Source organism: Schistocerca piceifrons, chromosome X (assembly GCF_021461385.2).
Source record: "Schistocerca piceifrons isolate TAMUIC-IGC-003096 chromosome X, iqSchPice1.1, whole genome shotgun sequence".
Lineage (NCBI taxonomy): Eukaryota > Metazoa > Arthropoda > Insecta > Orthoptera > Acrididae > Schistocerca > Schistocerca piceifrons.
In genome coordinates, this window is record NC_060149.1 from 323,262,752 (window position 1) to 323,276,201 (window position 13,450).

Consider the following 13,450-nt stretch of genomic DNA (forward strand, 5'->3'; position numbering starts at 1 on the left):
TCAGTAAATAATGCCCTTGAATATCTGAAACTGGCCTTCACAAATAGCTTCAAGTACATGAATATATCACTCACTTCACCAAAAGAAATATCTTCCATAATAAAATCTTTAAAAACAAAGCATTCTAGTTGGTACGATGAAATATCAACAGAGTTAATTAAGGCATGTTCTTGTGAGTTTAGTACAATTCTAAGTTACTTGTGTAACCAGCCAATTATAACTGGGGCATTTCCTGACTGGCTAAAATATGCAGATGTTAAGGGGAAAGGGGATAAAGAGATACCATCAAACTACAGACCAATTTCACTTTTGCCAGCACTCTCAAAAATTTTAGAAAAAGTAATGTACAGGCAGCTGCTCAACCATCTGACCACAAATAACATATTAGCAAGAACACAGTTTGGATTTCTGAAGGGTTCTGATATCGAGAAGGCTATTTACACTTACAGTGAAAATGTACTTAATTCATTAAATAACAAATTACAAGCAGCAGGTATTTTCTGTGATTTGTCAAAGGCATTTGATTGTGTGAACCACAACATCCTTTTAAGTAAATTAGAATTCTATGGTGTCACAGGCAGTGCTGCAAAATGGTTCAAGTCATACCTCACTAACAGGAAATAAAGGGTGTCAGTGCAAGGAACTAGTGAATTAAGTCATCAGTCATCATCAGAATGGGGAGAAATTACATGTGGTGTCCCACAAGGATCCATCTTAGGGCCATTGCTTTTTCTTGTGTACATTAATGATCTCTCATCAGTTACACTGCCAGAAGCAGAGTTCGTTTTGTTTGCAGATGACACAAGTATTACAATAAATAGTATGTCAAGTGTAGTTCTAGAAAGATCTGCTAATGATATTTTCACGGATATTAATAAATGGTTTAAAGCCAACTCACTGACATTAAACTTCGAAAAGACTCACTATATTCAATTCAGAACCTGTAAGAGGTTTCCACCCAGCATATGCATAAAATACGAATAAGAGCAGATAGAAGAGGTTGACAGTCTTAAATTCCTGGGATTACAACTTGATAACAAATTCAGTTGGGAAGAGCACACCACAGAACTGCAGAAATGCCTTAACAAATCTGTATTTGCAATTCGAGTGTTAGCAGACATAGGCGACAAAAAAATGAAAAAGCTTGCATACTTTGCCTACTTTCATTCCATAATGACATATGGTATATAGTATTTTGGGGTAACTCTTCAAGTCAAACAAAAGTTTTCAGAGTCCAAAAGCGTGTAATACGTATTATTTGTGGAGTAAATTCATAGACGTCCTGTAGAAACCTCTTCAAAGAACTGGGTATACTAATTAGTGCCTCTCAGTATATTTACTCATTAATGAAATTTGTCCTAAATAATATATCTCTTTTTCCAACAAACAGCTCAGTTCATACATACAATACCAGGAACAAAAATGATCTGCACAAGGACTTAAAAGCACTTACTTTAGTTCAAAGCGGGGTCCACTACTCAGGAACACTCATCTTCAATAATTTGCCAGTAAACATAAAAAATTTAGCTACAAATAAAGATCAGTTTAAAAGGAGCCTGAAAGACTTACTAGTGGCCAACTCCTTCTACTCCATTGACGAATTTTTTAATAGAAACAAATGATGTATTGTATATATTCGTACTATTAGTATTGTTATTTCAGCTTAAAAAATAAATTGACATGTTCCACATCCACGAGGATCTCCTCAGCACGGATCTACGGAACGAAAAACTAATCTAATCTACTAAGAACATCAACACTTAAGGCAGGAGCAAATGAGTTGTGTAAACACACACACACACACACACACACACACACACACACACACACACACAGAGAGAGAGAGAGAGAGAGAGAGAGAGAGAGAGAGAGAGAGAGAGAGAGAGAGAGAGAGAGAGAGAGAGAGAGAGCTGTTGTTCGGTACAGTGGAGAATCTGAAACCTCTACCAGACAGCCCTAGGACAGTTTACCTGAAGAAGTAGAATAAACGTGAGTGATTGTGGGTTATAACCGCATGCAGTGGTGGAGGCTATCCATTGCAGGCACTGCTCTCCACATATCTGGAGCAAGAGAGTCAGATTGGCACACAGTGAGACGACTAGTATAAAGATCTGTGTGCATCTCATTTACACAGGATGTATTATTTCAATATTTTACCCACGTGAGACTGATTTGACTTAGCCAAGGACTACTTCCAGACAGTGCCAGCAGATTCAGAATGTTTGAAATCACACTGCTGATGACCATTCAGTTCTTCATCACTGACAATAGTTAGTTATTTCGCTATGGTTGCAGAGGGGGCCAGTACTGGAAGCGTCCTGTTCTTGACTCTTTTGTCCATCTGTGAATGAGTTCTGCACACTGTAAACAGTAAATCATTGCCAACGGACGGATCTCTGAGTGCCATCAGCTACAGGCTAGAACAGGCCTAGAAAACCGGTATCCTTACTTACAGAGAGAGGAGGAGAAGGAGGGATGAGGGAAGGTAAGAGTGGTACTACGCTGCTTAGTCTGTATCCACACAGCGAGGTGGTGTGCGTTGCATTATGATCCGTTGTTTACAAGTTGTGGTTTTTTCACGTCAATTTCGATGTGGAATAAGAGCTGTGAAGCATTCTCTGTCAGTTTTGGTAGCATGTAGTGGCCTTCCTACACTTCATTGATCGATTTGTTGCCCTATCCCTTCTTACCATGTATGTTCAGGATGATAATTACTGAATAAAATCGTGGTAACTTCTGAACGGTTTGCGTTAGGACGTTCAAACTACACGACTGGCCGTGGAGAATGGTGGGCATTGGTACGGTTTTGTTTACTGACGAAGCCCACTTTTATTTGGATGGGTTCGTCAGTAACCAAAATTTGTGCATTTGGGGGACCGATAATCCGCAGTTCGCGATCGAGAAGTCTCTTCACACTCAACGGGTGACTGTGTGGTGTGCAGTGTCCAGTCATGGAACAATCGGTGCAATATTCTTTGATGGCACAGTGACTTCCGAACGGTACATGAAGGTTTTGGAAGATGATTTCATCCCCATTATATAGAGTTTCCCTGATTTCGACGAGATGTGGTTAATGCAAGACGGAGGTCGACCCGATTGAGAGTGTTTCATGTCCTGGAGGAGCACTTTGGGGACGGCACTTTGGTTCTGGGTACGCAGAGGCCACTGGCATGGGCCTCGATTGGCCACCATATTCTCTTGCTCTGAAAACATGCGACTCCTTTTTGTGGGACTGTATTAAAGACAAGGCGTACAGCAACGTCCCCAAAACCATTACTGATCTGAAAACAGCCATTCAGGAGGTCATCGACAGCATCGATGTTTCGACACTTCAGCGGGTCATGTAGAATTTCGCTATTCGTTTGCCCCACATCATCGCCAATCATGTCAGGCATATCGAACATGTCATAACCTAAATCCGAATATCTGTAGTGACGTTTACATGTTGAATGAAGTGTGTGCACGCCGTATTTTCTAACTAATTTACTTTTTTTTCACATAGTTCAGTAATTGTCACTCTGTATGTTCCTCAGCAACTTTACACATGCAGATCGGTAAGAGGCAATTCTTCATGAACTTTAGTGTTAATTTGCTGTCCTATTCCTTGTTACCATGTTCCTGCATGCAAGTTCTGCAGAAGCTATACATTTTTCGATCGGCAGAAGGTAGTTTCTCTGGCACCGCCTGTAGGACAGTTCCCACCAATTTCGAGTGATATTGTGGACTAAGCGACACAGCAAGGTGAACTTGAACACACATCGAAATCGGAAAGGGGAAGAAAACCCATTTCAAGTGTCCTCAGTCGATCTGCATACACCAAGGTGAGCACCTCTGGTTCATTCAGTGTAGAATAGTAGAACCGTACGAAGTTGCCTCCTGCAGTGTGGACTGACCGGCCATTCACGAAACACTAACAGCTTCAGCACAGGCAATAGTCTCTATGAGCCGTGAAATGCTTTCTCAGTCCATCCTGGTACATCACCATTATTTTCTAGAAAGTATATCCCCTACGCTCATCCTTTGGTACCTCACGTAGAAGCCTATGGACACAGTCCTCAGCTGTATGCTTACAGGTAATACGTTTATTAAATTCCTCTCTGCCCAACACCAACATCTCGCCAATTGAACATATTTCCCAGCAACTGTATTAATTAATTTATAATTTATTAAATTAATGTTTATATAAATGAACAATATATTGCTTGAATTTACTGCCCATTTTCTATCATGAGAACCGTTTTTTCACGAGTGTTTTTCTGTCAACCTGCCAATTTCAAGCAGCTGTGTTTATTTGAATTTCACGTAGCAAGGCTGTAGGGTAATGGTTGATTCGGTTTCCCAGTTAAAATTTAGTAAAGTCTTTCAGTAGAATAACGCCCTCAAAAATAAATAAAGGCAGTACTGGTATGTTACATACTTCCTCTCCAGCAACTCAGCACAGACTGTGTCTTTCTCCCGCGATGTTGCACCATCTACCGCCCACAGAAAGAGGGGATGGGGGGGACCACCCAAGAAGAGCCGCCATCTTTAATAAATTTGGCAACAATGCACACTGGCATCACTTCAGTTTTATTTCCCAAATTATGATACAGCTCTAAGTAGCGCTTTACTAACTTTTACAAAAGCCCTACTTTCTACAAGGGTTAAAAACTCCATACCAAGTCTTCCAAGTTGTATCTCACTGGCTGGTACTTGGCATTATAGCACTCTCAGTCTTTCAAATGGGCGCCTAGGATCCATATGCAAGCCAGCTGTCTTGCTTCTTTAGTGCTAATGACAAGGAGTTTCATGCAGCCATCCTGAGTACCATCCATCGGAAACGAGAACAGTGTATCCATTGACATTTCAGTAACACAAGCGTAGAGCAGAAAGAATGCCTTGAGGTCTGAGGAGTCTTGTTTCGCTGTGTTGTATGAGAATGTCACGATGGGCAGTTTTAGATCCCAATCTCTCTATTCGAAATCAACATACCTCGATACGTAACGTAACGTGATCTGTGAGGAAATTTATCTTTGTGTGGTGAGCAGTTGAAACACTGTGGGTGTTGCCACAACATGAAATTATCTCTGCTATTAGTCTCGAAGGAAAACGTTTTCACAATCATAGATCACCACACATGAGAAAGCGTAGTTGGTGAGGCAGTCAGTGCAAATTATTATCCATCAGTTCTCATGTGCCGAATTCTGGAACCTCACAAGATCTCAATTCCAGTTTGGTGGAGTGGTACTGTTGTAGGTGGAATTGGTGTCTGATGCACCACAGATAATTGTGTCACGTGTTTCCATTACTGGCATTTGTTAAAGTGGCTCGCACAGTGTCTAACAGATTGGTATAGACCTGGCCAATGAAACCTGCTATTGATTCTGTCTTAATTCTTCACGAATCCCAGGTGACCCAATGTTTGACTGTCGTAGAAAAACTTCAGGATAATTGGCCATAAATGAACTGGTATGACGACGAACCATTTCCTCCACCTTCAGATTATAATTTTCCTTATACAATTTTCAGTTTATTAATTGTAATTCAACTTTTGTCGATTCCTGATACTTCAAGGAGTCTATGGGTTTCAACAATACCTAATCTTTCCTCTGTCCAGAGGTATTGTCATTTAAAGCAGCGATGACTGAGATTTTACCCACACTTTCGTGGTCTGCCACAAGACTCCTTGAAAGGCAGTTAGCGTCCTTGTGTTTGCGTCCATTATTGTGTAACACTGTGGTAAACGCCTGTAGCATCAGTGGCCATCTCGCCAGTCGAACTGAGATGGATCATTCAGGCTAGTCAGTCAGCTAAGAGAACGGTGGTCTGTCACAGTGGTTAATAGGTTGCCAAACAAATATGACCAGAACTTTTCGATGACCCATACAGCTTGCAAGGCAATTTTTCACACTTTTAGAGTAGTTCCTCTTGGACTTGGAGAGTACTCTAGAGGCATAATCTACCACCTTTTTTGCAGCTTCCTGAATCTGTCCCAGAACTGCGTCTTTCCAAAAACCTCTAGCATCAATATGAATTTCTGTCTCAGAATTCTCATCATACAATTTGAGTACTGGAGATGACGTTAGCACCTCCTTAAGGACAAGGAAAGATCTGTCTTGCACTTCGTTCTATAAAAATTTGACGTCTCCCCACACGCAGTTCTTGGTACAGAAATCCTTTATGAATCGCCGGTAGTACAAGCACATTCCTACAAATTTCTCACATCAAAAATGTGCCTATGAGTCGCAAAACCTGTGAGGGCTCTTATTTTCTCTGGATCGAGAGAGACTTGGTACTATTCAACAGATGGCCAAGAAGTTTTATTTCTGGAATGGTAAAGAGGCACTCTTTTGCACTTAGGCGCAGGCCTGCAGTCTGGACGTATTTCGACATCATTGCCAGGCATCTTAGATATTCTTAAAATGTCTTCGAATAAGCGACAGTATCATCCAGATAGCAAACACATATCTTCCATTTAAGGTGTTGAAGCAGGTTGTCATCGAAAGCTCGAAGGAGGCTGAAGCGTTAAATAACCCAAATGGCATAAATTTCAACTCAAATAGACCATCAGGAACTGTGGAGACCGTCTCCTCCTATTTAGCCCCATCGGTCTTGATTTGCCTGTAGCGTGTCTGCATGGCCTTGGTTGAGGAATACTTTGCTGCTCTCATGCATTCTAGGGTGTCGCCAATGTGCAGCAATGGTTAGACATTTTTCTTCGTGGTTTTGTTCAGTCACTGGTAGTTGACACACAAACTTCATGTGCTGTCATTCCTATCCCAGATTATCAGCGATACGCTATACAAGCACTGGCTAACTGGTGGGTAATCTTCAATGTCAGTTCTCCATGACTACCTACAATGTTTATGACCGTTGCTGGTGCGTAGATTTCTTTGTGAGCCTGGGTAGTTTTTTCCAGTCGACAGAATCTTCAGTTCATCTGACTATCTAGACTGATGACTGGAAGTCATCTCTATGTTGGCGAATATCTTCAAATGCAAACAATTTCCAGGGAAATATTTTGGTGTGTCTTTGTTCAAATAGTCTCGAGCTCTGAGTTTCTGCAATCTATGAGCGCTTGTGATTTCTGCAAGAGTCCCTTCAAAGAATAACTTTACTGCTACAATCTGAAAAAATTACAAATCCGAAGGAGAGTATTCCATCATTTATAGTTATTCTTGCAATACGTGTTACTGTTGGCTGGATGTTTTTCCCATTTGCGACTTTCGGCACAATCACTTCAGTAGCACGGATCATAGTCTTCTTTAGCTGGCAATTATAAATATTCGAGGTTAATGAGAAGCTTCTGAGTTGACTAGTACCATAACAGGTAGCCCATCAATGACGGCATAAATAAGATTTCCTGACATTTTGGCGACATGCAAAATTTCAGTAATGCCTGTACAAAATATATTGCTACATAGGAGTTTATAAATTAAATGTCAGGATAATTGAGGTACTGCGAACCACCATTCACAACGATATCTCCACTAATATTGCGTTTAGCCACTCAGTTGCGACCATAAGGCACAACAATGAGAATATACATAGTAAGATATTAAGCACAGGTCTACTTACTAGAGTCGCCGGCACGAAAGTAGAGTCCTCAAGGTCACGGCCGCTGTCTGCCGGCAGCAGGGGCTGCGGGCTGTGATTCGTCCGCATCTCGGTTTTGCTGCACTGGGGTGCGGTAGGTCAGAGCAGCTGAAAGCTCAGTGTTACCGTGCTATATCGAGTGTTCACGCCTGATCTCAGTGTCTTATTGCCTTTAGAAAGGTGCTTTGACGTGCGTTCGGTGGTGAACAACAATGCACGAGCAACGGCGTACTGTAGTACTCCTCCGGTCGGTGTGTGGAAAGACATTCGTAAACAATCGAAAATTATCATATCGAATGTACTACGGTTTTTACTGATCTGGCCGATAATGAAGAAGCGAGGAGTAACTTAAATTTTGTGTAAATTTGTAAACTTACTGCTAAAGCGTATGGTGTCTCCAAGTCAACTATAGGTTGTATCAGCAAATCTGTGTCATTTGCAGAATATCCAGACATGAGTGAGTGTTTCGATTCTCCAAGAAACGAATACGAACGTGAACGGAAATCGACCGACTTTGACGATTTTAACAAAGAGCTCGTGCGTAGAACTGTACTTGGATATTGCAACAGAGAAGAGTATCCAACAGCTAAAAAAATACAGACTGACCTTCGTGAAAAAATTAATTACTCGGGCTCAGAAACCTTCGTCCTTCGTCTTCTCCGCTCCTTTGGTTTCCGATTCAAGAAGTGTAATGACGGACGGAAATTCTTCATGGAACGCAGAGACATTGCAGCTGCAAGAGCAAAGTTTTTGCATACAATGCACTTCTTGCGTGCTGAAGACACCAGGCCTGTAGTATACTTGGATGAAACTTGGGCTTCACAGAATCACACCGATAAGTATATATGGCACGACTCCAAAAGAAACAGCGGTTTGAAAGTGCCTACTGGTAGAAGTGGCTGATTAATCATCACCCACGCTGGTTCATTAACCACAGGCTTCATACCAGAGGCCAAACTTGTTTTCCATGGTGGGAAAAGGTCTTGCAAATCGGATTACCATTCAGAAATGAATGCGAAGTTTTTAAGAATTGGTTTATTCGACTGTTGTCTGTGCTGGAAGATGGGTCAGTAATTATCGTGACGGATAACGCCAGCTACCACTCCTTTCAGATAGAAAAGCTGCCACGTTCAAATTGGCGCAAGGCAGATATTATGGAGTGCTTAAAGAGAAAGAATATTTCATTTTCAGACGATGAAACGAAGGCTGAACTCCTGTCTAAGGAAGAAATCGCAGGTGTCAAAAAGACTTACGAATTAGATAAACTGGCAAACGAAATGGGATACAAAGTGGTACATCTACCACCATATCACTGCCAGTATAATCCTACTGAATTGATATGGACCCAAGTAAAGCGAGAAGTAGCGGAAAGAAATACTACTTTCAAACGTGCTGATGTCGTGGAGCTAACACACGAAGCTCTTGACAATGTTACTCAGCAGGACTGGTAGAGGTGCGTAAAACACGCAAAAGCATTGCAAGAAACTGATTTCTTGAACCAGGGTTTAAGTGACACCATAGTGGAATCTGTGATTATACACCTGGCTGAAACAAGCGACAGTGAATCTGAAGACACGGAGCCAGAAGATCCTTCATTTTAGGTAAAAAGCTGACTTGATTGAAATGTTTACCTATTCATTTCAGGTATAAAGGACATACTGTGAATCTTTTTCCCTTACAGTAGACGTCTGATAAAATCATCACATGTAGTGGCGATTACTTTACTCGACAGTATCTGTCAATTAAAATAAGACTGTCATTTCTGCATTAATTAACAACAGTTTTTCTTAAAAACCTGTATTCGAATGTCTTTACATTCGTATATAATCTTACTGCATTCGGTTTACTTGTACATTCGAAAGTTAAAACCTTTTCTTCATAGAAGGATTTACTGGCTGTTTTGTAGTAAGGGTATTGCAGTTCATAAAATGACAAAACGTTGTGGTGCTTCTGTATCGACTGTATACATAAACAGTGCAGTAACATCAGAACAGTCCCAGCACCTATTCTGATTCTCCGAGAACAGCATAAAAATCTATGATATTTGACGACTTTTACAAAAATCTAGAACGTAGAATTGTATTACTTTAGTATGACACAGAACAGTGATAAAATTGATTATTCTGGCCAGTCACTTCAATGCTCTGTCTTCTCCGCCCACTTGGTTTTTAATTCAGAAACTGTAATGATGGACGAAATTTGTAACACAAGACAGGGACATTGCAGTAGTAAGAACGAGGTTTTTCTGTACCAAGTACGTAGAGCGTGTTGAGAATAATAGGCTTACAGCAGATTTAGATAAAACTTGGGTTTCACAAAACCTTTCGAACAAATATTTTGCTCGACTTCAGTGAAAATATTGGCTTCAAAATAACAATTACTTTTGCGTAGCGTATATTTCCGTTTTGAGTGATGGCTGCAATGACGAAGGATATGTATTAGCACCCAGCAAAATGTTTTCGGGAAGTAGGGAATATTCTCGTTAATATTAAACAGAGCCGTCTGAACAAAACTCTTGGCGACGGCCTACAACGACTCGCGCGTTGCTGCGCTCAGAATATCGCGGAAGTAATTTGCCTCTGTGCGTGATAGGATGCAATAATGATGTCTGAAATGTTACCAAAAATAATTTCGTAGTTTAACAACTTTATCGCGGGAAGTTTCTTCGCAATTCTACGGAACGAAAATTCATCAGCGACTACATTTTTCGCTACGTAGAAGGTACAGTTTCACACTTCTTATAACATTTTATTTTTTATCTCAGAATACTTTTATGTTTCCGAAATAAAAGACGCAGCATATGCATCTGTAAACTTTGAGGATGTTCATATATTTCTTTTTCAGTCCAATTACATTAGGGATTCTGTTACTACCACAGGTAAAGAATTATTTTCCTCCAAAATTTCTAATAATGTTAGTTTTCATTTTCTTTCCCAGCAGCTAGTGAGAATTTTCTTTTGGAAAGTATTCCATCATATTCTAGACTAAAAATAGAGTTGCCCAATACTCTTTTTTGAATTTTTACGAACAATTGAAATTATCACTATATCAAAACTGGCAATGCTGTAAGACAGCGAGATGACCTTGAAGCCCTATTTTCGTGCCAGCCACTATAGTGCCATTGTGAGACATTACACAGTAACATGGCATAAGTGTTATTCACTTCATCTAACCACATTTATTGTCACCATTAAAATTAAATCTTTTGTGCACCAATCAAAGTTATGTCCTACGTGGCAGTCCATGGTTTCACTTAGCAACTTCAGATGAACTACAAATCTAGCTTATTGCGCCACTGAGAAAAACTGTCCCCTAGCGACATGATCTGTTCTCAGCTAACCCCACTCCAATCAGCTTCAAACAAGGGGATGCTATTACTGTTTGTAAACTTTTCTCAGCATGTGATGTCATATACGTCACTTTCCGTAACACCTGCAATTAAAATACTTTTGCTAGCGTCAACAGTGCGTAATGCTTATACGCCCACAGGGCTATTATTGCGAGCATTTTCGGATGTATAATTCTTTTACTCACGGATTATTTAGTGTCTCCTCCACTTCAGGAACAAGGCTGAGTCTATTGTATTGTGGCCCAGGGATCTCTCTCCTCTCAAACTGATTCTTTCTTCTCAGTTTACCGAAGTATCCCTACGTCAACTTTCTAGAATATTCGAGACTCCACCATCTCCATGACACTGCTTCCGCCAACTTTAAAGGACTCCCTTCTCCCATGGCCGTCCCTCGTCTCCCCACATAACAACGGCGAAACATGGTTGCCTTGCACCTCCCTAATTTCTGCTGTTCTACTTGAATGAAAAATCTAACAGCATCCAAACCAGATTGCATCAATAAATTTTAAATTTCCTGTAGCTAGTAAATCGCACCGTAACACTACGGCATGAAGACAAATAGGAAATTTACGCGCGACTTTCTCTAACTTTTCCGTGAAATTTTCCGCTACTACGAAGCCAGAGGCAGGGAGGTTATGAAAGCACCCAGTTATCATGCGCGGTCCACCTTTAACACTTGGCTTAAGCCCGCCCGGCAAGCCGCGTGGTGTAACGTACTGCTTCCCGAGCAGGAAGGCGTGCCATTCCCCAGCACGAATCCGCCCAGCGCATTAGTGTCGAAGTCCGGTGTGCCAGCCAGCCTGTGGACGATTTTTAAGGCGGTTTTCGATCTGCCTCGGCGAATGCGGGCTAGTTCCCCTTATTCCACCTCACGAGGGGACCTTCTGGGAGGTGCATCGAGTTATGAGCTCCCACTTCGCCTGCTTATAGTGTGAATAGGCACCTATCGCACACTAAAATTGTAGGTTCCAATGCGGCATCGTTTTTGAAATATTGCCTGTTAAAGTTTACAATCCTTTGCGTTTTTTTTGTTTTTTTTTTTTTTATTCTAACAGGAAATTAACTGAAATGTAATTTCTTGAAATATTTTATTATTGTTCAATTTTTTTCGTTGTATTTTTAATTTTGTTCCGTTGAGGTAGGTAATATTAAAGAAATACCAACGAATGAGGGATTAAAAATATGTTTCATTTAATGGAAAGTTAATCGACATTTCCTATATTTTGACGAGTACATGCCGACGGACGATACTTGTTATAAAAACAATCAAAACATTTGTATTTTTGACACAACGAACATTGTACGAATGCTCATTCATTTTCGTCGCAATCGCATCTGTATTTTCTCAAGTCTGCAGCAAGCGCCACTACAATGACGTTATGGAATACTGTTAAAATAAGAAAAAACGCAAAAGATTGAAACAAAATTTGCCATTCAATGTGTAATTTTGATTTATACAGACTTGTTTGTAATTATTTTTAATCAAATCCTTGCGGAATTTTCATGATTAATTATAAATTAAAACAGACATTTAAAAAAAAGGAAACAAAAATAACATAGACAGGTCTCGAACCAGGGTCGCCTGGACGGGAATCTCGCTCGCTTGCCACTCGGCTACTCGCTCACTTGCCACAACAGTGAAACTTTTCTGTATATAAAGAGCTGCCCAAACTTTAACAGGCAATATTTCATAAACGATGCTGCATTGGCATTTACAATTTTAGTGTGTGATAGGTGCCTATCCACACTTTAAGCAGGCGAAGTGGGAGCTCATAACTCGATGCACCTCCCAGTAGGTCCCCTCGTTAGTTACACTACGTCGGCAATTGCTGCACAAAAATTGTCTCCACATATGCGTACACGTACACCATAATTACCACGCAAACATTTGGGGTTACACTTGTCTGGAGTGAGATGTTCCCGGGAGGGGGGCAGGGGGTCCGCTGGGGGCCTAATCGCACAATAACCCTGGGTTCGGTGTGGAGCGGCGGTGGGGTGGGATGGACTGTGGCCTCTTGTGGGGTTGTGAACCACTGAGGACTATGGCAGGACGAAGTCTCTCCATCCTTTCTAGGTCCTTGGTTTAACACACACACACACACACACACACACACACACACACACACACACACACACACACACACACACACTTTGTTTCATCTGAATCATTTCACATTCAGAATATATACTAACCTAGATAGTATCGTGTTATTCACAGCTCTAAACACGCCTCTACCACCGGTATCGAGTCTATCTTTGCATTGTACAGTTCAATCGAAATTTAAAATTATGCTTTTTTCACTTCTGGCTTCAGTTAGCTTTCCTAATACTACGTGGATGTCATTACCGTTACTGTTATTCTCACCTCTCTCTAATTAGTATATAATCTTTATGGCCCGTGAAGCGGTTTACAGCCTTGCCACAGTGGCTGCACCGGTTCCCGTGAGATCACTGAAGTTAAGCGCTGTCGGGCGTGGTCGGCACTTGGATGGGTGACCATCCTGGCCGCCATGCACTGTTGCCATT